Source organism: Haemorhous mexicanus, chromosome 3 (assembly GCF_027477595.1).
Source record: "Haemorhous mexicanus isolate bHaeMex1 chromosome 3, bHaeMex1.pri, whole genome shotgun sequence".
Lineage (NCBI taxonomy): Eukaryota > Metazoa > Chordata > Aves > Passeriformes > Fringillidae > Haemorhous > Haemorhous mexicanus.
The window spans coordinates 62831182-62854262 of NC_082343.1; the positions used below are offsets into that span (position 1 = coordinate 62831182).

Consider the following 23081-nt stretch of genomic DNA (forward strand, 5'->3'; position numbering starts at 1 on the left):
TCAGGACAAAATACCTAATTGCAAGTCATGTTTTGAATTACTAAAAATTATCTTACAATTACCTTCTAACAAGTATTTATCTAGAAGTACATTTCCTGGCAACAAAAGTACACCTAACCATTCCATCCTGAATGGCCCTTTAGCTTCATCATTATGGAACTTCAGTTGCATACAATGGAAATATAATTTTCTAGTTTAAAAAGTGGGTTTTTTTTCCTCCACTTTCTACAAAGCAGCACCAAAACTACTAAAAGAAAGGGGAAAAGAAAAAAAAAAAAAAAGAAAGAAAAAAAAAAGCACTGCTTCTTCCTATCTGGCCACTGGGTTTCCACCACATGGATTGTATGTACCATCTACTTAGAGAAAAATAACAGAATAGTTGCTAGTGTATTGATCTAGCATCAAGAAAAGCCAGAGAAACCTTTGCTGACAGAATTTTATTGAGCAATATAGTCTCCATGTCCTAAGAGCATTATGAAGTGCAAGTCCACTATATCGCTACAGGTTATTTTGTAGTTCACGTCACACAGAATGCTACACTAAAGGAATACTTTTGTCTGGGTACGTTCGCCTTTGAACTATAAAACCCGTATTATTTTTCATAACTACTACGCATAAAAGACTATTAAGTGTCAAGCAGATACAGCTACTGCAATTCCAGATGGGCACAACAGCTGCACATGTATTGAATTCAAGCGCTAATACTAACAATGTTTATGTTAGTAGGATATCAGGAGTATCTGCCATGCACCCGAGCTGTTCGCAGTACTTTTGTTTCAAAGTCTGCCTCACCAGTAAGATTATGTCTACCCGGTGAGCGATTTATTTAGCACTGAGTTACATTCGCACGCAAGGGAATAAGGCAACCCCCTTGTCATCCCCATCTGTCTCTCATCCTTTCAGATAACCAGCACACCACCATTTTCCCCGCAAACAAAGGTTAAGGAAAGCCCAGCTCCCGTGAAAATAAAGGCAATGGGGCAACTCTCCGGGTGGGGAGCGGCACGGGGGGCTCAGCCCAGGGGCAACCCCCGGCGGGGCAGTGCCGAGCCGGGATCCCGACCGGCGGGGCAGGCGACGGCAGCACTAAAGTATTTCGGACCCAGCGCAGACAAAAGAGGGTGTGTAGCAGCTGCGCGGAGCGCGGCAGCCGCCGGCACGCCAGCCCGCTCCGTTCGGGAAGCAGAAAGTCCATTTCTGGCAGGGAAAAACCCGGCCACCCACCCGTGCCGCTCCCTCGCTGTCCCTCACCGCCGAGGGCAGAGGCGCGTCTCCGTGCCCCCAAGCACTGCTGGCAGGAACGCGCAGGTCGCAGCCCCTGCACTCCCGAGGAGAGGTGACGGCTGCGAGCGGGTTAAAGTTCGGGGGCGAGGGGTAGACCCCGACAGCCTCACCCCCACTCGCCTCGCCGCTTACCTGTGGGGAGGTGCGAGGTGCCTGCAGCCCTCCCGGCGCAGCGAGCAGCGGAGCTGCGCCGCGCCCGTCAGACAGGGGGCTTCTCCGGTGAGGCGGCGGCTGGCTCAGGGAGTGACAGGGCGGTGGCTCCCCTCGCCCTTCCCTGGCACCGTGCTCGGCGAGAGGCGGGCGGGGGCAGGCATGGCGAGCAGGCAGGAGCGGGGCCGGGGCGGTCACTGCCGGCCGGAGGAGGACGCCCGCCGCCCGGGGGCTGCGCCCTCCCCCGCCGCCAGCGCAGGGCCAGCCGGAGGCGGCCTCCCCCTGCTCGCCCCGCGGCGACGGGCGGGTGCCATAGCAGCGCTCCGCGGGAGCCGCCGCGGGGGAACGGCCGCCAGGCAGCCGCCCAGGGGGACGTGGGCGGGTGGCGACTCCGTGGAGCAAAACTTTCCCGGCTCCTCTGCAGGGTGCCCGGGCGGCGCTCGCCCCCGGCGGCGCTGCGGGGGAGCGGGAAGATGACGGACCCCGCTCTCAACAGCCGGCCCGACCGCTCCGCTCAGCGCCGCCAGGGCTCGGCCCTCGCAGCCCGCCCGCAGCAAAGTTTCACTCCGGTCCCATCTCTATGGAAACGACCCCCTGATTTCCCTCCGCTCCCGACGGGACGAGGCGGAGGCGGGAAGCCCGCTCGCCAGTCGCGGCGATGGGAGGCAGCCGGGACCAGCCCCGCGGGCGCTAGGCAAGTCTAGCCAGGCAGCCGGGGAAAGGGGCGGACTGAGACGCGGGACCGGGACGCAGCACCTTCTCTCCCTCCCGCCCCCGGGGAAGTTTGCCGGCTCCCCGAGGGAGAGCGCGGGCAGGCGCGCCGCGCCCCGCTCCGCTCCCGCCAGGACCAGCCGGCCGGAGCGCCTCCTCTGCGGGACCTCCCCGCGCTGCTCTGCCCGCAGCCCCGCCGGAGCAGCGGATTTGTAGCGCGCCCGGTTCCGCCCCGCCGGGCTCAGGGGCCGCGGCCGCGAGGGAGGAGTCACCGGGGGCGGCGGCGCAGGAGGGGAGCGCGGGGGTGCCGGTCACGGCGTCGCTTGGGGTGGGAATCGGCCTTTCCCGGCGGGGTCGGTCTTTTCTTATGGTGCAGAGCGCAGCGGGGGCCCTCCGGGTGTGGGGCGGGGAGCTCGCCTTCCCTGACCCCGTGTGAGAGCCGGACGGAAACCGTGGGAGCGCAGAGTGATTCACCGCAATATGGGGGCTCTTTACCTCGGATGCAATTAAATTTTATGATTCAGCTTTTCATTTTTCCCTTTATTTTGGGGAGTTTCTTTTGAGGCCGCCCGCCCACCCCTCGTGCACAGCCAGGGACTGCAAAGGTGATCTACCTGGTGCACCTTGCAGTCGGGTGAGGTAATCCAGCAGATGCGCTTGGGAGAAGGAAGGACTCCAGCCTGCATGGGAGCTCCACATTTATAAGTCAAACATGTCTTTTGGGGGGGGCAGGTTTTATTTCATTTTTTAAAGTTGATTGGACTTAAGTGTTGCTGTTTCCTTTTATTCATTTTACCAGAATTCTACCTAATGCATCGCCAAAACAAAGGAAAAATACTAAACTTGGTATAATCGTATCTAATTTTTTCTCAGGAAGTGTTTTCCTCAAGACAGTGACTTAGGAACTGCCATCCATCCTGAAATGATACTTCCAATCATAAGTGACTACAGTGGTTTTGTGGTTGTACAGTTTGTTGTCTGTTCTCAGGGTATGCTTTATAAAGATTATAAACCTGGTAGCTGTAGTAGCTTCTGCATTAAGTACATCGTCCATTGTCGCCTTATTGTAGCAAGGAAACACACATGCAAGCGATTCCAGACTGGGTACTATTCCTCAGAAGTTTGAAACATTGCATTTCAGCTGTTTGGCATGTTTTGTTTCAACAAGTGGAGAATCACTTTCAAGTGTCAGATTTCTGTCTGTTCATTCAGCTATTACTGGATCTGTAATTTGGTTTGTGTGTGATGTAACATGTATTTCATGTCAGCTACTGAGAGGACAGATCTGCAGGCAGCTGTGTACTTCAGAGATGTCAAATTTTGAAAGACCCAGCTGTGTATCACAGAGGCAGTGGATGAACGGTGATACATGCCCACCAAATCCCAAGTAGATGAAATATCTCTACTAGTAAAAAACCAGAAATTTTCTTTAGAATTTATGGAAAATGTTGGTGTGGAATAGATAGGGAAACTTCACACTCCTGTGCTGTCAGTAGATGATGAAGTGTTGACCAGGAATGTGACATGAACCTCTGCTGGTTTCACCACTGCTCTTGTACTGTCTCTGGAAGGGCTTTTAAATCTAAAAGGCAAAAAAACTGTTCGGTTCTTGCTACTGACCTTTCTTTTCCCTCCAACAGTGGACTTGGTGGAGTATCACCGTTCCTTTCTTCTTGATGTGGTTTAATGCCAGCTGGCAACTAAACACAACACAGCCACTCACTTGCCCTCCTCTGGTGGGATGGCAGAGAGAATCAGAAGAGCAAAAATGAGGAAGACTCATGAGCTAAGATAGAGACATTTAATAGGTAAAGCAAAAGCCACCTATGCAAGCGAAGCAAAACAAGGAATTCATTCACCACTTCCTACGGGCAGGCAGGTGTTCAGCATCTCCAGGAGAGCAGGGCTCCATCACACATAGCAGTCACTTGGGAGGACAAATGGCATCACTCCAAACATACCCCTCTTCCTCTTTCCTCCAGCTCTATATGCTTAGCATGATTCCGTACACTATGAAATATCCATGTGATCAGTTGGGGTCAGCTACCCCAGCTATCCATTCCTCTCCCAGCTCCTTGTGCACCCCCAAGCTCCCCACTGGTGGATTGGAGTGAGAAGCAAAAAAGGCCTTGGCTCTTAGAAAAGCCCTGCTTGGCAGTAATTAATGCATCCCCATTTTACCAACAGCACAATTCCCAACAGCCAGCCTCATACTATTTGCAGTGAAGAAACCATCCTCATAAATCCTCAGATAATTTATGGATGGGCACTGTCCCAAACAGTGCCCATCCTAAAAAAAAAAAACCCATGGCAAGTGACAGAATTTGGTTTTTGGGGACAGAATGAATAGGTTGGAGGACTGGTTTCAGTACTGTTACTGGGTGAGAAGCATCTCTAGGGTAGACTTCCCTTTGCATTTGCTGTATGTGCAAAACTCACTGTCAGTGAACCACATAATTGTTGGGTTTTTACATGATCCATATGTTATATGTAGAAAAATGTGATAATTTATATTAGTGTGAGCAACACATTTTGTGGGAGATTCTGTGGATTATAGTACAAGAGCTGCCCACCGCAGTGACAGACATTTGGAAGATGTGTTTTGCAACCGGATGAAGTTCAGATTTGCTACTTTCCTGTGTTGCCTGGAGCCTTCTAAAATTCTACCAGTGCATTCTTAAAGATGGGTAGTGTCTTCTCCTTCTCCTAAATATGACAGTTCTCTACTGACCTTAAAGCTATTGATTTAAGGAATTTGCACCTGATCTGCAGTAGAAAGGAAAGAGGAGAATAAGGCCCTGAAGCTCTCCAGATCTCAGTCATCTGCACATCTCTGGAGAGTCAAACAATATTAAGACCAATATTTCAGGCATTAAATGTCAACACTGATATTGCTAGCAGTCAGTAAAACAAACATTTTAGTACATTAATTATGAAAGTGGTTACTTCTCAGGTTATAGCAAGAATCAGTAATTTTAGCCTCATGAGTGAGATTCTCCCTTTGAAAGGCATGGAATATTTTTATTTGAAATTTGGTATGTCAAAAGTATTATACTAATTTCCCTTCCAACCTACACCTTTCAGTTCATGCTATGAAAACCCATTAATTTACTGTAATAAGCAAGGCAGTGGGTGGATTAAACTGTGTGTCTTCCATAAATTTAATCCAATTAAAGAGAAAGCTGGCATTCTTTTATCTTGGGACAGGATATTTTTCTAAGATCCAGATCCATTTCTACTTCGAATTTTGCAAGAAATTGTGACACTTGGCTGTCCTGTGTAAGAATAAGGTAAAAGTGAAATATCCTGAATTGGGAACATGAATGGAACTGAAGATTGAAAGGATCCCCGCTAGAGGTAAAGAGCTGTGGTCAGGTCCAGACCACTACAGTGAGAATAAATGACACCATAAGGTTTTATTTTTGCTGAGACTTACTGTGGATTTTATGTGATACTGTCATCTTACTTACCCTTTTTTCCATATTATAAATTAAAAGGAAGTCTACATCTGTTGTCTCTTTAATTCTTATTAAGACATAAAAGAAATCTTCAAACCATCATTTTTCTAATAGATTTGTTCATACTCAATTTTTTAGTGTAATTGACAAGAATATGGTCTTTATAAGCAGTGAATGAGTGTCAATAATTTATTTGTGATAATAAATTATTTGTTAGTCAATAAATAATAAACAACTGCAAACAGAACTCTGCCTTAATGACTGATTTCTGCCTCTAAAAGTACAAAATCTAAGTTCTTTAATCTGTACATGAGAAAATGCTTAAGCAATCAAAGCCTGAAACAGTTTTTTAAGTATTAAATATCAAGCCTGTTCCATGCACTCAGGACATACAAGCTAGTAACCAAAATTCAGTCATAAATGATCTGAATAATCTCACTGTCTCTCTTCAAACAAAACCCACTTTTCCTCACCATGAGAAGCCTAGAAGAGGTGTCCTTACTGCTTTTACTTATCTTGTACATATACATCATATACATGCTATATATTGGCTTGCTTTGCTCCTTTGCCCCTTAGGCCAGTGTCTATTACCAAACAAGAAGATGGTTAACAGGTAATTAATTCTTTTTCCCCCCTCTGGTGCCACTAGGCCTATCAGGAGCTCATCATCAATACTAGCAAAGCTACTTCACTGGTGTGTGTGTGACACCAGTGTGAAACTCATTTTATATTGCCTAGAAAAATCTTGAAAACAACTCGGCTGCTGCAACGCTGTCACCACTGATTCTCATGCTGACCAGTTCAGTTTCTGGTACTTGTCTGTTACACACTGTCTGTACTCAGCTGGAAGCTTTTCTGGGCAGATAGCATCTCCTCCGTTTGCAGCTGTATGTCACCGAGGGAAATCAGTGAGATCCTATTCAGCAGAAGTATGGCGCAGATATTTGTTAACAGCAAGGAAAGCCAAGAAACACAGGGCCAAGAAAATGTCAGAATCATACAGAGAATCTTGGCATGTGTCACTATTTACCTTTACAATAGCTACAAAGCATGCAATACTATGTAATTTGCCATTTACTGGCTTGCACTTTACCTCAACCAGTTTCTGAAACTAGTGAGAATACAGACAGAAATGTCTGCTTCCAAATGATTTGTGAGCTGTCAACAGCACTTAAAATGCTGATTTAACTTAATCCTTTCATACTTTGCAACAGTCTAACTTTTTAAAAAGGATAGAAACTTAGCACTCCAAGTATGATGAAAGCCTATATATATATAAAGTAAAGCTTTGGAAATCATGTTGGTAATTTCTTTAAGTAGAAACTCAAGGTTTTCTCCATGCTAGCATTGAGAGTATATACCTTTTTGTATATAAAAAGGAATTTTCTGGAATATCTGTTCTCTTATTAACAGCTGAAGTATTAAACGAGTGTTTGAATTGAGTGGATTTTAATCTGTCTTGAAGTGGTGTAAGAAATCAAATTTTCTTAAACATGTTCTACATAACAAAAATTTATTTTGGCTTTATTTGAAATGTTCATCTGAATGATGCATTATTATATTTTATGAATACCTGGATATGTTAGAATGCACAGTGTTGATGTCTAATAAAATTCACATAAATAGAACCATTATTTATTATGCACATGTAAGTGTGCATAATAATGTTCAGAACAGGCTCTGAACTATACACAGAACACAGGAAGTAAAATACCTTTGAAGTGGAACTCTAATGCATAAGATAGTGAGGGATTTTTTTTTTCAAAAAAGGTGTTCCTTTCTTTATTATTAAAGTCCATGTAGCTTAAGGTTGGTCTGTGTCTGGGAGACTTTCTCTAGTTGGCATCCTTAAACAGCAGAACTTTCTTGAAAGAAAGTTGGAAAGTAACATACAGCTTTTATGTCCATCATACCAGAAGCACTTGATAAATAAAGTACTAGTGGAATAGTTTTTTAAAGAAAAAATATACAGAAAATATAGTATTTTCACAGATTACTGAATTGTTTGAAGCAGACACTTTTTCTTCCCTACATGTAAGGTTCTCTGATACTGAATCAAAAAACACAGTTCTTCTGTTTGAGCTTTCAAGACAAGGCAAGAAGGTGGGATGCTGGGACAGCCTGTGAGTATTCCTTTGTTGGCATAAGGATTTTCTCTGCATTCGAAATGCCAGAAGTAGTGCCAGAAAAATAGAAGATGGCTTACAGGATTGCCATCTTTTCATCATTTATTTCGGGGAAGTTAACAAAAAGCAACATACTGTGTGACTTAACTTACTAATTTCATAAGAAACTTCTCATGCAAATGCTGTTGTGAGCATCAGTCCTACTATCTCCAGATGAAATTCCACTGGGGACTTACTCTAAGTTAGAAGCAAGTGAAGCAGGACTATCTTTGGGAAAAGTATTGTTGCTCTTCTGAATGAAAATATAAGTAATGTAGAAAGTTGCTCCACAATTGCTTCACAATTTTGAATGGTGCCACTGAAGTGTTGTATATGTCATATAGTAATTATTTGTGATCGTTTCAGTTGTGGTGATAGTGAGTTCAGTTCTCATGCCATCCCATGCCATCCCAAATTTTTCTCGCTATTGTTGGCGTGGAGAAAACTATGAAGCACTAGGAGAGGTGAATAGATGACTCATTTGAAAACATATATCCCTACCAAAATGGATCATTAAATGATCAATTATTCCTGTCACATACATCCATAAAGAAAAAGCAATATCTATGTAAGTAAATTCAGTCTTATTATGTAAAATGTGTAAATAATTACCTAAAACTGCTGCCAGTGCAGTTCCTAAATATTATTGTTTGTAGACAAAATAGAAACTGGAACGGAGCAACAGCTTGCTTTGTTAAGAAAGCATGAGGGTCCTTTCTGTTGTGAGGGTCTTCCTGTGTGACGCAATTATGCAAGTCTCCCCAAAAAATTTGTCCCATTCAGAATCTGGACAGAAGCTGGCTTTTATTTTGAAAGCCTGAGAAGGTGCACAAAACCTAAGCATCAGGTCTTCCTGGAAATGTACTGTAAAATATCACTCATCATTCTCAAGCTGTATGAAAAACAGATTGTAGTTTGTTGTTCCGATAATTTTTATGCTTATTTCCAAGAGACAAATCATGAATAATTCTATAACAAAGACAACCAAATATGGCAATTAAAGCAGACTACTTAATGACACCAGAAAATTAACATTTCCTATGAGGATAATTATGAAAATGGTGTTTGTGTCCAATCCAACATTTTGGTTCCAACAAAACACAAGTCTATAGTCTATGTTACTTAATATTTCAAGGAATTTATCCTGTGTAAAAGATTAAATTTTTTTCTCACCAGTCCTCTCAAAATCTGGTTTTAGCCACTACTTTTTTTTTTTTTTTTTTTTTTTAAATATGGTGAAGATTTAAGGAGGGACTGACAGTTTACAGCTTAAATCCTGAGGTAGATTTTTGGAGAAGAAGGATTGCTCTGGTTTTGGGTTTTTACATTTCAGTGGTGTTAGAAGCTAGAGTATGGACTCAGGGAGCAGTGTTGTCTGACTTAAACTGAGGGAATAGAGTAAAACTAAAAGTAAATACAGTAGAATTAAGGGAAATATCCAATTTTTGTTGACATGAATTCCTTTAAATTCAGTACCCAAAATATTTCCCTTAATAAAGTGTGGCTTGAGCCTCCTAAAGATGCAGACACCATAAAAAAAACATTTCAAGACATACTTAACTTTAAACATGAGTAAACATGTTTAAAAAACTGAAAACCCCATGGGTTTGGGCAGGGTTCTGAGTCTTCTGCTAAACTGACTCAGTGATGACTTGGGGTCTTTGTCTTTATTATAAAAATAATACGATTGGAGTCTTAATTCTTAGTAGAGTTTTTCTAAAATATGAATATTTGATACAACTTACTGTTTTGTGGTTTTCAGAGTGCAGTTTAGCCCAGCAGTAAGGTCTTCAGATACTCTGCTTGTCCTCCTCAGGAGGTGTTCTGAAACAGTGGAGAAATGTTCTAAGCCCTGAAGGAAAGAAGACAGAGTGACTTCATGCCATTTTGATTTGGGTCTGCATGAGAGCTATTTCTGTAGTCATATGCCCCATCAACATATGCATGATAATCTGTTGCAATAACTTACATTTTTTCCTATCACCTTAGAAAATATTTTGGGTGTTTTTTTCTGGCATGGAACTTGTGCTTATAAATAGTGGATTATTAATACATACATACAAAAACTATTATAATTACTGCTTGAAAAAAGTACATATTTCCCTCCTTCCTCAGAAATATTGCACTGCATAGGGATTTAAGCATTCCCACAAGAATCAAGCAAGATATACAGGAAGGTACATTGCTTTTAGAGGATTGTAAGCAATCAAACTGAAAGATATGTCCCAGCTACAAAAAATGAAAAAAAAAACCCAGAAAGAAATCCTTGACATTTTTAGCCCAGTTTAAAAGGGCATTCTGCTGTCTGTCATTTATGTAGACATGAGTTAGAAACCTGTAAACAACATTTTTATTTATGAACCAGTAACCCAGAATACAGCAGATTCTCAGCATAGTTTCTGTCAGGAAATTGTCTTAGAAGACACTGTGGAGGTAGCAACTATGTTAAAATGTAAAAGCAAAAATTGGGGGATAGGGAAAACCTCTGTGCAAAGATACCATTGAAGGCTTTTATTTATGTTTTTAATGTTCTCTGTACTGCTTAAAGGATTCTAAATGACTGTAAGGGATGATTTAGATATGAAAATGTAATCTGCTGCCTATTTCCACTAAATTATTGACATAAAATGCTTAAGAGAACAAGAAAATTAACAGTGGAGTCATTCATTATTGTGTTAAATTTCCATTATTAATAATTCTATGACAATCATATCAATCTACCATTCAGCCTGTTTTATCTCAATACTTCCTCAAATCTCATTTATGAATGGGTTATAACTGAATGGTTATTTGCAAAAATGAGATCTGTTTAAATGGTAATTAACATTGGAGCTTGAGAAAGGATAGCCTGTTATTCATTATTTCCATACATCTCCCAGGATTTATTATATCAAAATCCTAAGTACAGCACTATTTTCTTCAGAGAAACAGTGATACCTTCACTGAAATGCAAAAGATGGGAAGGGATCATGTCAAAACATATTAACCTGATAACAGAAGAACTTCATTTTTAAGATGTTTTAAAGATATTTTTAAGCAATTTTCCAACTGTATTTAAAGGAGATACTCTGGAACAAAAAGCTCTGCTTGACTACCTGAGCATACTGCTAATTGTTTCAGCACATCTGCTGATGAGCACATAGCAGGCTGGCTGGAGCCTCTGTTAATGAAGTTTTCCAAAATATCAATTCATTCTTTGTGTTGAAATTAAGCACATGAAAATTTGTCAGTCTAGTTTGTTTATTTTACTGTCTCTTCTGAAAATATCTTTTACTTCACAGCTTGACCAAAGCTGGATAATGTCTTCCTCAGGAGAGCAGTTCTGGTACAGTTATTTATACATAAGCAGACAGTTTGTCATGTACCCATCTGCTCTCAAAATGTCATTGACTTTAATGTGAAATTAGTGACTTGGATATGGCAAAGGAAGGTACTGCCTAATTCTTACTACCATTTCATCCTTTAATGAAAGGCATCATGTAGATGACAGGGTAATGATGTTAACCTTGGTGTCTCAGTTATATTCCTATGTGAATATTTACCTTTTTTGTATTTTAAGTAAATTTCCCTCTAAGTTTCCAATTGTCACAGTGCTCCTGTTCTCACCAGAGCTATTAGATAGCAGGTCTGTACACTGACTGAAACATAAGAGCTTCCATTTTTCATTTAGTCATCAGCTCTGTTTCAACTCTACTGTTTCTTTACCATGGGACCTGAAGCATCTTAATATTCCTACAGAGGGAATCTTAAATCCATATCTTTAGGGGGGAAAAATACTTCTGATTTATAATACATTTAAAAGGTTTTTTTTATTTGAACTTTGCCACTAACCAGTTTAATTCAGCTAAAATCCTGTGATTTATCTGTGATGTTGATGCCTTTAAAAGCGCCCGACGAGCTGAGATTAATGCCAGGCTTGCTGACCAGGCAGGTCTCATATTTCTTTCTACTACTGTGTTTTTCCCTCTGGAGTCAGGGATTGTCATGGATGGAAGCACATGATAGAGTATGATTTCATGAGCATGCTTTCATGTTTATTGCCATTTCTTCCTCTACCCTAGCACATGCAGACTCATGACAGAGGAAAGGTTCAAGAGTGCTGGCTCAGGACCATGTGGAGCAATGAACTGTCATTATCAAAGTGTGGGAGTTGTCAGTCCAAGTGTAAGTTCTTCACACACACCAGTAATTAGAGGAGTTTGGCTTGAAAATTAGCTTTCTGGAATAAAAGAAATGAATTTCCCAGGCAACAGAAGTTTGATGTGCCATGACCCTCAGCCTTATTCTCTAACACCTGTGCCATTCTGATTTAACCCTGCTTTTATAGCACCTTTCTGACCAAAAAAAAGTAGAGAAAATGTAATAACTGTTCTTTACAGGTGGCTTTTTCAGGTCATGATGAGTCAAAAGGGGATGTTAGAAATACTGACAAAGTACCTACCTTTGGTCTTGTGATAATGCCTATGAAGTCTACAGTTATGTGAATTCTGGAAATAGGAAAGCCTTGCAGTGAAAAACATTCAGAAATACTTTTAAAGCACTGGACTCCATTTAAATGGCTCTAGTTTGTTGACCTGTGGAGAAATCTGGAATCTTATTTCCATAACATGAAAGTTGCCAGGAATCCAGTCTCAGGTCACGTGTGCATAAAGAGGCTGGTGTAAGGCAAGGTAGGGCATAAATTTAAACTTCATTTGCTGTTTTGCACAGTCTCCACATAGATAATTATCTTGAATTTAGGTCCTCTACAACATTCATCTTAGTCCTCTTCTAAAGGAAGGATATTCTGACTTCACAGGAGTGCGTCAACATGCAGAGCTACTGCAAAATATATATTGATTGCAGTGCCCCCTACTGATTCTATCACTTCTTGACAGTGTGCCGTTTATTGATCTCAGTGGTGCTCAGTGACAGGACAGGAAGCAATGGGCACAAAGGGTAACCCAAGAGAGTCCCTCTGGTCATCAGCAAACACTGTTTTACTGTGAGTACTGGCACAGGTTGCCCAGGGAGGTTGTGGAGTCTCCATCTTTGGAGAAGCGCAAAAGCCATTGCCTTGGGCAAATGACGTCAGGTAGCCCTGCTTGAGCAAGGAGCAATCATCTCTGGAGGTCACTTCAAACCTCAACTATTCTGTGAGTCTACAGATATGACTTTTAGAAAATTTAAGTTTATTCATTCCAGGCAGATTTATCAGATGAAGGAGGATATAATTGAATTTTGTCCACATTACATAATAAGCCTGATGGTTTTCTGGTCTTAGATATTAACACCTTTCATCTCAAGCTAGCAAGCCAGGGTTTATCCTTTGCAATAACTACAAAAAAAAAAAAAAAAAAAAAAAAAAACAAAAAAAAAACAAACCAAAACCAAACCAAAACAAAACAAAAACACAGTGATGGTAAATTGAATTTTATCTTGGTCTGTTCTCGAACACACATTTTTATACCAATTGAAGTTAATTGCATTTGCTCAGCATGGATCCACCATGTTCCCTAAGTGAAATTTATCAATATATAATGCAATTACAACAATACAGCTGCAGCCACCTTATTAGTACAGCCATTTGCCTTTCCATTGGGTTGTAAACTCAAATATCATACTCCTGTTATCTCTGGCCTTATAGTTTTCTCAGGTTCTTTCAAAACCCAAACACCACTTTCACTACAGTGGTACCACTGTGTGGTAGCCAGGCTTATTGAAATAGTGATCATTGCCTTCCACACCACTGATAATTTTGCAGAAACTTCTTCAGAAAAATTCTACATTCCTTTAAATATACCTTTCAAAGATTTAAATACAGCACACAATCCCAATGGCTTTGCATATAACAACAGAGAACCTTACCCATGATCAAGGACCTTTATTTATGCAGGCAATTCCCTTGACTTCAGAAATATTACTGGAATTGGGTCATGTTGCCAAGATCCCAATGCTGTGTGTGAAGTACAAATCAAATATTAACATGTGTTTATATGGTTAAATGGCTCATTGATTTTCTACGTTGTTCATTGTTTTCTAAAGATACACCTGATTGTTTCCTCATCTAAATGTCTGAATTCATTCCTCTGTTTTTCCAAATCTTCAGGACTTTTAAATTACAGACTGATTCAAATCAAGCCTGCAATACTTTACCTGTAATTAAATATCTTGTAAAATCAAATCTCACTTCAAATATTCTTGTTCAGTGATTGCTTTTCATTGGTGTCTAAATAATGTAAGTAATTCAAACAAGGATTTTTCTGTCATTCACATTTTGAATTTGACTGCTTTCCAATGAAATTCAAAGTTTTATGTATTTAACAATAAAACAGAATAATACATTTTCCAGCTTTCATTACTTGGAAGCAGATTGTTCCTGATTTCCAGTTTGTATTTTAAACCTCAGTGATTGTACATAGAATTATTTGAAAAACCTTAAGCTTATAGGCCAAAAAGAGAAGGCAAAGAAGGAAATAATATTATTTGTGGCTGTTTTCCAGTGGTAATTGATGATGTATATTTCAAATAACAGGACTATAAATGGGCAAAGGCAACAGGAAAATTAAGAGCACAAAAATAAGTTTATCATTTCCTAGCAGATGTTTACTGAAAGAAAAAAAAATCTGCTTTTCTTCAAATGGATGACATTTTTCAGAGCTACATATTCAGAACATGAGGGCAGGTGTGAATGTGTTTAATGTTGCTTAATCCAAATTGTTTATACAGCTTTAGAGCTGTTCCTTTTGCAAGCCTTTTGCAAGGTGGGCTTTATCTGCTTTCCCAACAGCTGATAGAGGAATCATGCTTCCTTGGCTCTCCCTTCTCCAAGGCCAAAGATCCAGCCAACGGCTTGTGAGATGCAGAAGGCAAGACTCTGTCTACATCCTGATGACTTCGAAGAAACTCAAAGAAACTGGGGGAACTTCATGCTTCATGCATCAGCAACAGCAAGATTTTCATGCTCTTCAGTGAGATTATCATCAAGGGTTGACATTTTTATGGCTTGTCCTCTAGCTCATACTCAGAAAAAGAAAGGTTGAAGATAGTATCAATTTTCCTCAAGAAAATTGATTTGGACAAATAAATAGAGGTTTGTATTTTACACACCAATATGTACAGTTTCTAAAAATAAACTGTTTATCTTTGTTCTACTGGTCCTCAGAAATAATGATTTTTGTTAGTTGGCTCTGTTATGCTTAATTCAAATTAAAGTTACAGAGTTTTTCTAAATACACTTTTTTTTCTGTTATTCCTTCTCTCTAAAATATATGCAAGCACTATAAAAATACAAAATCTGTTCCATTTAATCATGAAAAGCAACATCTCCTGTGTATCTCCAACATATTATACGTAATTTCAGAGATGTAGGTCTTCTGCTTGCCATTCTAAAAGCATGCTTCAGTCCAGATTGACCACAACTGTAATTCCATCGGGGATGATGCTGGGATTCTAAACCACAAGTGCACAGCTCAAGCGGTTTGTGGATGGCAACCAATCCTTTTGATAAAATACCAGAAATGGGATTTAGCTCAGGGCTGTGTCACTATCTGTCATCCACCAGTCTTGTCCCTTCCCTAGGAGAAAGTAAATTGTCAAAGGCACAAGAAACAGCCTCAAACTACACTGCAAAGGTACTTTGGAGAAGCTGGTAAGAAAAGATCCTCGACTTAGCAGGGCAAGGATTAATCCCAAAGGTTGGGATAAAAAGTAACCAGTCTCACAGTCATTAATGAAATTAGACAAAGAAAAGGTTTCCTGACTAAGTACTCCATGGCTGGCTTGACCATGAGCTCACAGCAGCAGCAGCACCACTGTCATAGTTAAGCATAAGTGGCTGAGAGCGCATTGCAGAACTGAGATTATTGGATAATTATGGTGATCTGTATCAGAAAGGAGCTTCCTTACAGAATATTTTAGTAAACTGTCATTATCCATTCTGATTTTATGAACGTTGACTGTAAGGTGTGTACAGAGGTGAGAAGGATCAATTGGTTCATCTGAATCCTTGAAGTTGAGAAGACTGAATTATTTCAGTCCGATTAAAAATATATTTTGATATTCATTTTCCCTGCTGAGAATGTTTTGTGCCATTTTTTTCCCTCTAAAAGGAAGGGGAAAAAGCTGTCATTTACAATCTAACCATGAAATCAGAGAGAATCTTGCAAACTGGTAAGATCCATTTTCAGTCTCATACAAAACCAGGAGACTTTGGGTTTTGAGTCCACAGCATCATTTTAGCTTGGAAAACGGTCAGACGCAGGGGTAATCTTCTTTCTCTGTTTACTTTATTCTCCCATTTGGCACCACACTGTTTGCCCTATACCAACTGGTTCTGGAGAGTACAGGCAGTGCTTATACCATGGTTATACCTCTGCAATTTTTTACTAAATTTGTCCCTTGCTTAGGACCAACTCAAATAACTAATACCTTTTAACAGCTGCATATTATAATTTTTTTTCTTAATTGCATTTTGAAGCTGGAATTCATAGTTAATCTGCTGAAGACTTGACTAAAAGCTGTGGTTGAACTCTTTTAGGAGTTTCTTTTTTTCCTGTTTTATTCTAGATTTTTACCACACCATACTATATGCACATCATTTATCAGATACACAGCATAGCCTTAAATTAGTACATGTTCTGATATAATGACTTATTATAATAAGTTCATTTATTAATATTGGCTTCCTAGTAGGCTATTTTTCTGTCTGTTTTTATATCCAGCTTGGCCAAAATGCATCTAAAACTCACACGGACTACGAGAGATTTTTCAGAAGATTGCTAGCTATGCTGCCACCTAGTGAATCTGTACCATCTCTGACAATATTTTTGTTCATTAAGAGGTTTAGCTCCTTTTTCTTGAAGGCAGAATTTTTTTTTTTTTTAAAGAATGTTTTCAATAAAATAACAGGCTAGAAATGTATAAAATGCAAAGTTTTGTTTAAAATTTGGCTTTACTATAGTTAATCATTAAATACCTTTTTCCTGTAGGATTGTCCTACAGAAATGAAAAAAATCAGAATAAAAAAAATCATAATCAATATCTTAATCAAATCACCACTGTACATGTAAGTATCCTTTTCTAATCTTTGTGTTCTCTCTAATGGTTAAAACATCACCATTTTACCAGCCATCCTGGGTTTGTTCCTTCTCAAATAAAATCAAGGCACTTGCCATTTTCCTTAATCAACATGGGTGCTTCTGTAGCTACAAGACTGAATCCATATGTTTGCCAAACTGTTTATTTAAAAATCACCTGCCCAAAAAGCATATCAATCCCTGTTTGCAAATACTCTTTTAAGGAAGAAAGACTGCTTAGATTTCATAGAAGAAAAATCACAAACTCAGGGGGCTTGATTTTTTTTTTTCGTCTGTTGCGCATCTTACTGCAGGAAAATGTTGAGTAAATGATTATGTTTGGAAAATAACAATAGATGATCCACAATTAAATCAATTCTCGCTAACAGTAGTTAGCATTCTCTAAGAACAACTATGACATAAACTTTGTCATCTAGCATTTAGAGTCTTTTCATATAAATGAGTGATTTTATAATGTTTGTGAAATCTTAATGCTCCATTCAAATCCTAGAAATATGTCCTGAAAATCCTCATCCTATACACTTATTATCCCTATGATATATAAAAAGCCTAGAAGAATAAAGACAGCTGATCATAGCACTGTATAATATATATTTCTTTCAGGGTAAATTTTTTTGTTTGCAGCCCTGCAGTTAGGGTTGCCTCTTGTTTGTTCTTTGTCTCCATAAAATTTTGTTCTACTTTCTCAAAGGGGAGTCTGCTCTGGCTGCTGAAGCTGGAGGTGATGTGTCCTGAGTCTCACATCAGGCTGTTCTGCCTGATGTGAGGGTAGTCCCACCACCCTCAGGTTAAAGATGGTCTAAGTCTAAGTAATCTCTTTCCTAGATGAGTCATTGTGAACTATCAGTCTGTGGTTTTCATTCAGTAAAGGACATTCAGAATAATTAATGAATAGGCTGAGCAGACTTAGAATGCTGGGAGTTTTAACATTTTAGAATGCTAGGAGGTCAATCCAAATTTTGATATCATCAATTCATTTCATAATCCTTTACTGTTGGGATGATTTAAGTATATATAATACTTCTGTAGCTCCCCAGAGCTTTAAGTTTCATTAAAGTGTGCATCAGTATAGACACATCTGTGTGTCACAATAAAACCATTTATCATCTATAATTATTTTAAGGCTGATTTTAAACATGTCTACAGTAAGTGAGCATTTAGGAACCAGAGAGTGTAAGCCAGCATGTGGTTTAACAGTCTGAATCTTGAGTTAGATTGAAGTTCATGTGAAATTTAGATTGAGAGGAGCTGAATCCATGCTTTTCAACCCTTCTGTTTTATTTCCCAAGTAAGTTATCTTCATACTGATGTATGTGCTTCTATACAACCAGAGAAATTTGTTTAGTCTTAGGGCTGCAGTATATGGATCCTAATGGGTCCGACTCTGAGTGCTTAACACTTTCTCTAGGAACAGATTTTAGTGAAGCAGACTATTTTGAGTGTTGAAGTTTCTGGAATATTTGGCTGGCAGCAGTTATAGCAGGAATCAGCCTAAATGGTCAGCCTTGCTTTGGGTTGATCTTTGCAGTTGTGCAGCTCAGTGAAAAGTGTCCTCAGCTGCAAAAGCACGTGTTCACAGTATCCAAACCCAGCAGCCTGACAGCAGCAAGGCTGCTACAGCTCCACATCCCCAGGGCTGACCAGTAGCACGTGTCTGCAGTAGTGACAGGAGTACATGTGACCCAGCAGTGAGCACACACATACATAACTCAGATAGACAGACACGCTGCCAGCCACACAGAGCAACACAGAATCCTGTTCCCCTCTCTGGGTCATCTCTAAGTAGTTTTCCTAGTGGAAATGTGTATGTATATGTGCAGTGGGAATCCCTTAGGGTGCTGGACTTAAAGACATTCCACCTGGTACACAGCCTAGGATTCTCAGTCTCCCCAGCTGCTGGCACCTGGGATCCCCTTAAACAAACAGCCTGCAGCACACACCCCATCACATACACACACACAGAGTTATTTTTCATCTTATCCTCATTAAAAAATGTCTGTGGTATTAAGAAATATTGAAGAAAGCTCTTGTGAGCAAAGGCTGCTCTTTTCCATTCAAGATAGCTAAAAATAGAAATAGGAGAATGAAGAATTCCTGTGTAGTTTGTCAAACACTTGGGAACCTTCATGCATAATGCTCTTCTAGTTTTAGCTCTTCTAGATCTGCCACTTTCTAATAGGCAATTATCTGCTTTTATTTCTGGTAAATCAGTACAGAATGCTGGATGTAATACTAAATGCAAGATTATGTGACATCCTGTGAACCAAAGACATGGTTTACAATAATTTCATACACCATGACATTCACTTTAGAGAGAGAGAGAGACTTTATAACTACTTTTTTTTTACTTTTGAAAAGCTACTAATTAGCAGCAGTAGCCAAGCAAGGTATGGAACAATATCTCAGCTATTATTTACTTCATAATGCCTCCACAGTAATGTTATTAACAGTAATGTCTTGCACAGATATTATCCCTGAGTGGCAGTTCTGCAGGTGCTTATCTCCAAGGATAGTGTGCACTTGGCCGCATTACTACTGTTTCCCTGAAATACAACGTTATATATATTTATTTTGTTCTAACAGTATCCAGCCACACTGCTGCATACAGCTGGTGTCATTTCTAGCCTTCCAAAAATAAGATCAAGAGCACTTCAGAATCAACAACAACATTTGGGCAACATTTGGCAGGAGCAGGTGATTCTTGTGTCTGTGGGATGTCTGAGTCTTTCCTGGGTGAGATGTTTGGATTGGCAGTGGTAAATTTTCAGTGAGGATTGGGTGTAGATTCTTGTGCAGTACAGTGATGTGCTTGTCACCCTGAAGTTTCCAGTCCTATAATTACCAAATGGTTGAATTTGAGTGATATTTCTGCAGATTCCTCTAAAGAAATGGAGAGATAGGATGGCAAATCATGTGAGACCTCAGAACCAGTCAGACCTCACAGAGTCAGTTCTACACTGAAAATGCACAGAGGACACTGAAGGTCAGGTAAACTGAGGCAAAAGGAAGGCTACTGCTTTGCAAGTGAATCCAAGCCATATTACTATTACTAGTAGTTCTGCCAGGGTCCCTAAAAGCTGCCTTTGCCAGCACTGCCTGGTAATGGTACTGGTAATGCCCAATGCTACTAATCTGAGGGGAAAAGATGGAGAAGGTCTTTGTGCCATATTGCTCAGGGAGGTGTCATTGCAAGTCTTCTCCTGATTACACTTGAGAAATGGAAAGATATGGCAGAAATCAGTGTTGGTGCAGCAGCTCAGAATGTGGCGTTATCTTAGCGGAAATTCTGGGTAGGAGGATCTGTGGTTACCAAAACTTACATGAGTAAGAGATGTTCAGTGCTAAGTCAGATGAAGCACCATAAGGCAGGGGAGCAGTTTCAGAGGAAAAGGATGGGGGAGCATTATATGCTTTCCAGCATGTTCTCAGACTATTCACACTTTCCACAACATCACATTTCTTCATTCCTTATCTGGAGACTTTTCTGTCCACTCTCGTTGAACATTGCAGACTGCCAGCAGCATGCTCCTGATGATCTTCTCCTCAAACTTGAAAATCCACAGATACTTCTGTGCCATGCAATCTTTTAGTAGCTCACTAAATATTCCTCTTTCTACACTCTGCTCCTGTTATTTGCCAGATGCTGAATGCCCAGTAAGAGTTGTTATCATCACAAAAGACAGGCAGGAAGGTGGGAGGGAGAAGCATTTGGCAGCCACAGTTTTATACCTTTTGTGAGAAGAGACATGGCTGATGAACAAATGCTTATTTCAAAAGTTCTAAATGGAGCACAGCAAGGTAGGTACTGACATCATTCACTAAAATGCTCCCGTTTTGCATTCTTCATGTTTGAAAGGCCAGAACTACCAATTCTGAAATGAAAAACATAGTGATTTTGATGCTGGAACTACAACAGAGTGCTTTCATGTGCAAAAGTTGCATTTTGTACCGCCTGCAGACATGCACAACATCTACATCGACATGAACAGAGTTGCATCAACTTTTGAAATTAGAAGGTGTGGTGACCTAAGCCTGTCAGGGCCTTTTCAGGGCCTTGTTATTTGTTCATGCTTAGGCATTCAGTGAGCAGAACACCAGCTGGAATGGGTGGGTTTTGTATGAGAGACACCCCCCCGCCCCACAGACACACATACAGAAACCCATCCAGTTGTCCTGCTGAAACACAAAACTTTTTGTGCTATAAAACCCAAAGGGCCCCCCACCATTCAACTCCACAGAGCTTTACAAGATACTCTATAAATTTCTATGCACTTGTAAAAGAGAATGGATCAAGTTTTTATATTTTTCTAAATATAATAATGATCATAATTTAAAGTCTGCATTGTACACAGGGCAGAGAGGAAAAAGGCCACTCTTGTGAATGCAGAGCAGCCATGCATCCAGCTCCCCATAAGAAAGACTTAGTGCAGAACAAGAAGGAAATGGATTCAGTCTAGTGGCCTGGTTAGCTACAGAAAATCTTTAAATGCGTGGGCATGAATGATCCCTCCATGACATAAGCAATATTCTAGATTAGAGTGAAAAATACTCAATGTCTACTGAAAAAGTTAACCAAAATATTTATAACAAAACTCAAATCTGACCAGACTCCCATCCCAAAATAGAATTAGCATCCAGAAATCTGACAGATGAAGTCTTGTCTGTATTCTTCTTAGAGAGCTTTGCAATGCAAGGAGAGTGGTTTTCAGGTGACTGTTACCAGGCTCCATTCTCATCCTGAGATCACCTCCATACTGCAGTATCTCAGTACCTTTTTCCAAACCATAGGCAGGAACAACACACAAATAAATCCTTTTCCAGCCCCACACAATAATAAACAAAGAGCTAGGTGCTACTTTTTCTCATTTTGTTCTTGGAACACTGTGCTAAATTTTTTCCAGCGGTTCCACATTGCAGGGCAGACATGACTTCACAAGGCAAATACTGTTTTGAGAGCTTTGTAAAGACCATGGCCATGAAGATTTTTCAAAGGAACAAATCCTCACCTCTTCCCAGAAAACAAGGGTGCAAGTGGCTTGTTGCTCTGTGTGAAATACGTTTTGAAGGTGAGCAGCCTGGCGTTCTGGAAGGTATCCCTGCAAATGTCAGGGGCTTTGTAAGGCAAAGGTCTCTTTCAACTCAAATCATTCTATGATTTTATGATTCTATTAAATTTAGAGTGCTTTCAGCTGCAGAGAAAACTTTCCATCAGGAAATGGTATTTAGTTGGACCCAGAAGTGTAGAGGCCCATGAATGAACTACCCAGACAGTCATTCAGGGTGCCAGCCTGCCAAAACAGCAGGCAATGCAAATGGACATCAGTGTGTATGAGCTTAATGGGCTGTGGAGTTTGCATTCCTTCAGCCACAGCTCACAGAGCTCTGTACTTTCTTGCCAGGTGATCAGAAGCAGGTCATGCACATGAGCAGAACCAGCACTCAGTGCAAGCAAAGAGATTTCCAGATCCATTTAAACTGATCTAATCCCAGACTATCATGGTCCTCCCTTCCCTGCATCAGTGTTACCAGTTCATCTTGTCATATCCAGGGGTAAACTTGATTGTACACAATGATATCAAAAGTACACATCACTAACTTCTGCTCTGCCAATTTCACTTTGTGGCTTAAAACACATTTAAACCATGAAAACTGATTTTAAAAAAGAAAAGCAAACAAATACTTAGACTCTAATGATCCTTCCTCATCTATTTTTTAAAAATAGATATTAAAGCTATAATGTTAAATAGCAGAAATTGCTTCCATGATGCAAGACTGGAGAATATCTGCACTGTTTAATATTTTGTAATAATTTTTGAGAATTGGAACAAGAGTTTTGTAATAAATGTAGACAGCAAAACCTGATCAAAAAGCTTAGAAGATTAGAGGTAAATTCAGAAACCTCTTTGTAATCAAGTGATACAAAACTGACATAGTTATGGTTGCCACCAACAAAATAAAGGGTTTTACAAAGATAAAGGCAAAGAAGGTAGGTGCTTTTCATATATCTACCCTTTAAGTAGGTAAATATCAGCTGTGTTTGAATTGAAAGGGTACACTACATGCAAACTGAAATGTCAAGACTTAAAACAACTTATCATCTGATTATTTTTCCTTTAAATGTAGTAATTCGTTCCAAAGGAATTCTAAATTAATATTTTTTAAGAAGCAGTTTAGGCAGTTTATAACTTTTAAGGCATTTTGTAATTGAGACAGAAAAGGCTGGTCTTAAACACCAA

General features: G+C 40.2%; 1 protein-coding gene across 3 annotated transcripts in view; it reads right to left on the reverse strand.

Moving 5' to 3' along the window:
- The window catches only part of TMEM200A (transmembrane protein 200A), a 79133-nt gene that overhangs the window by 50574 nt on the left and 5478 nt on the right, over positions 1 to 23081 (reverse strand). Inside the window, exons 4-5 of one of the 3 annotated variants that reach the window (XR_009485841.1) lie at positions 9514 to 9620; positions 5467 to 6519 (exon numbers count right to left, since the gene is read on the reverse strand). The gene's annotated coding sequence lies outside the window, so the exon portion shown is untranslated. Of the gene's footprint in view, positions 1 to 1416; positions 1716 to 5466; positions 6520 to 9513; positions 9621 to 23081 lie in introns of those variants that run through there. The other 2 variants (XM_059842110.1, XM_059842109.1) reach the window with 2 other exon arrangements.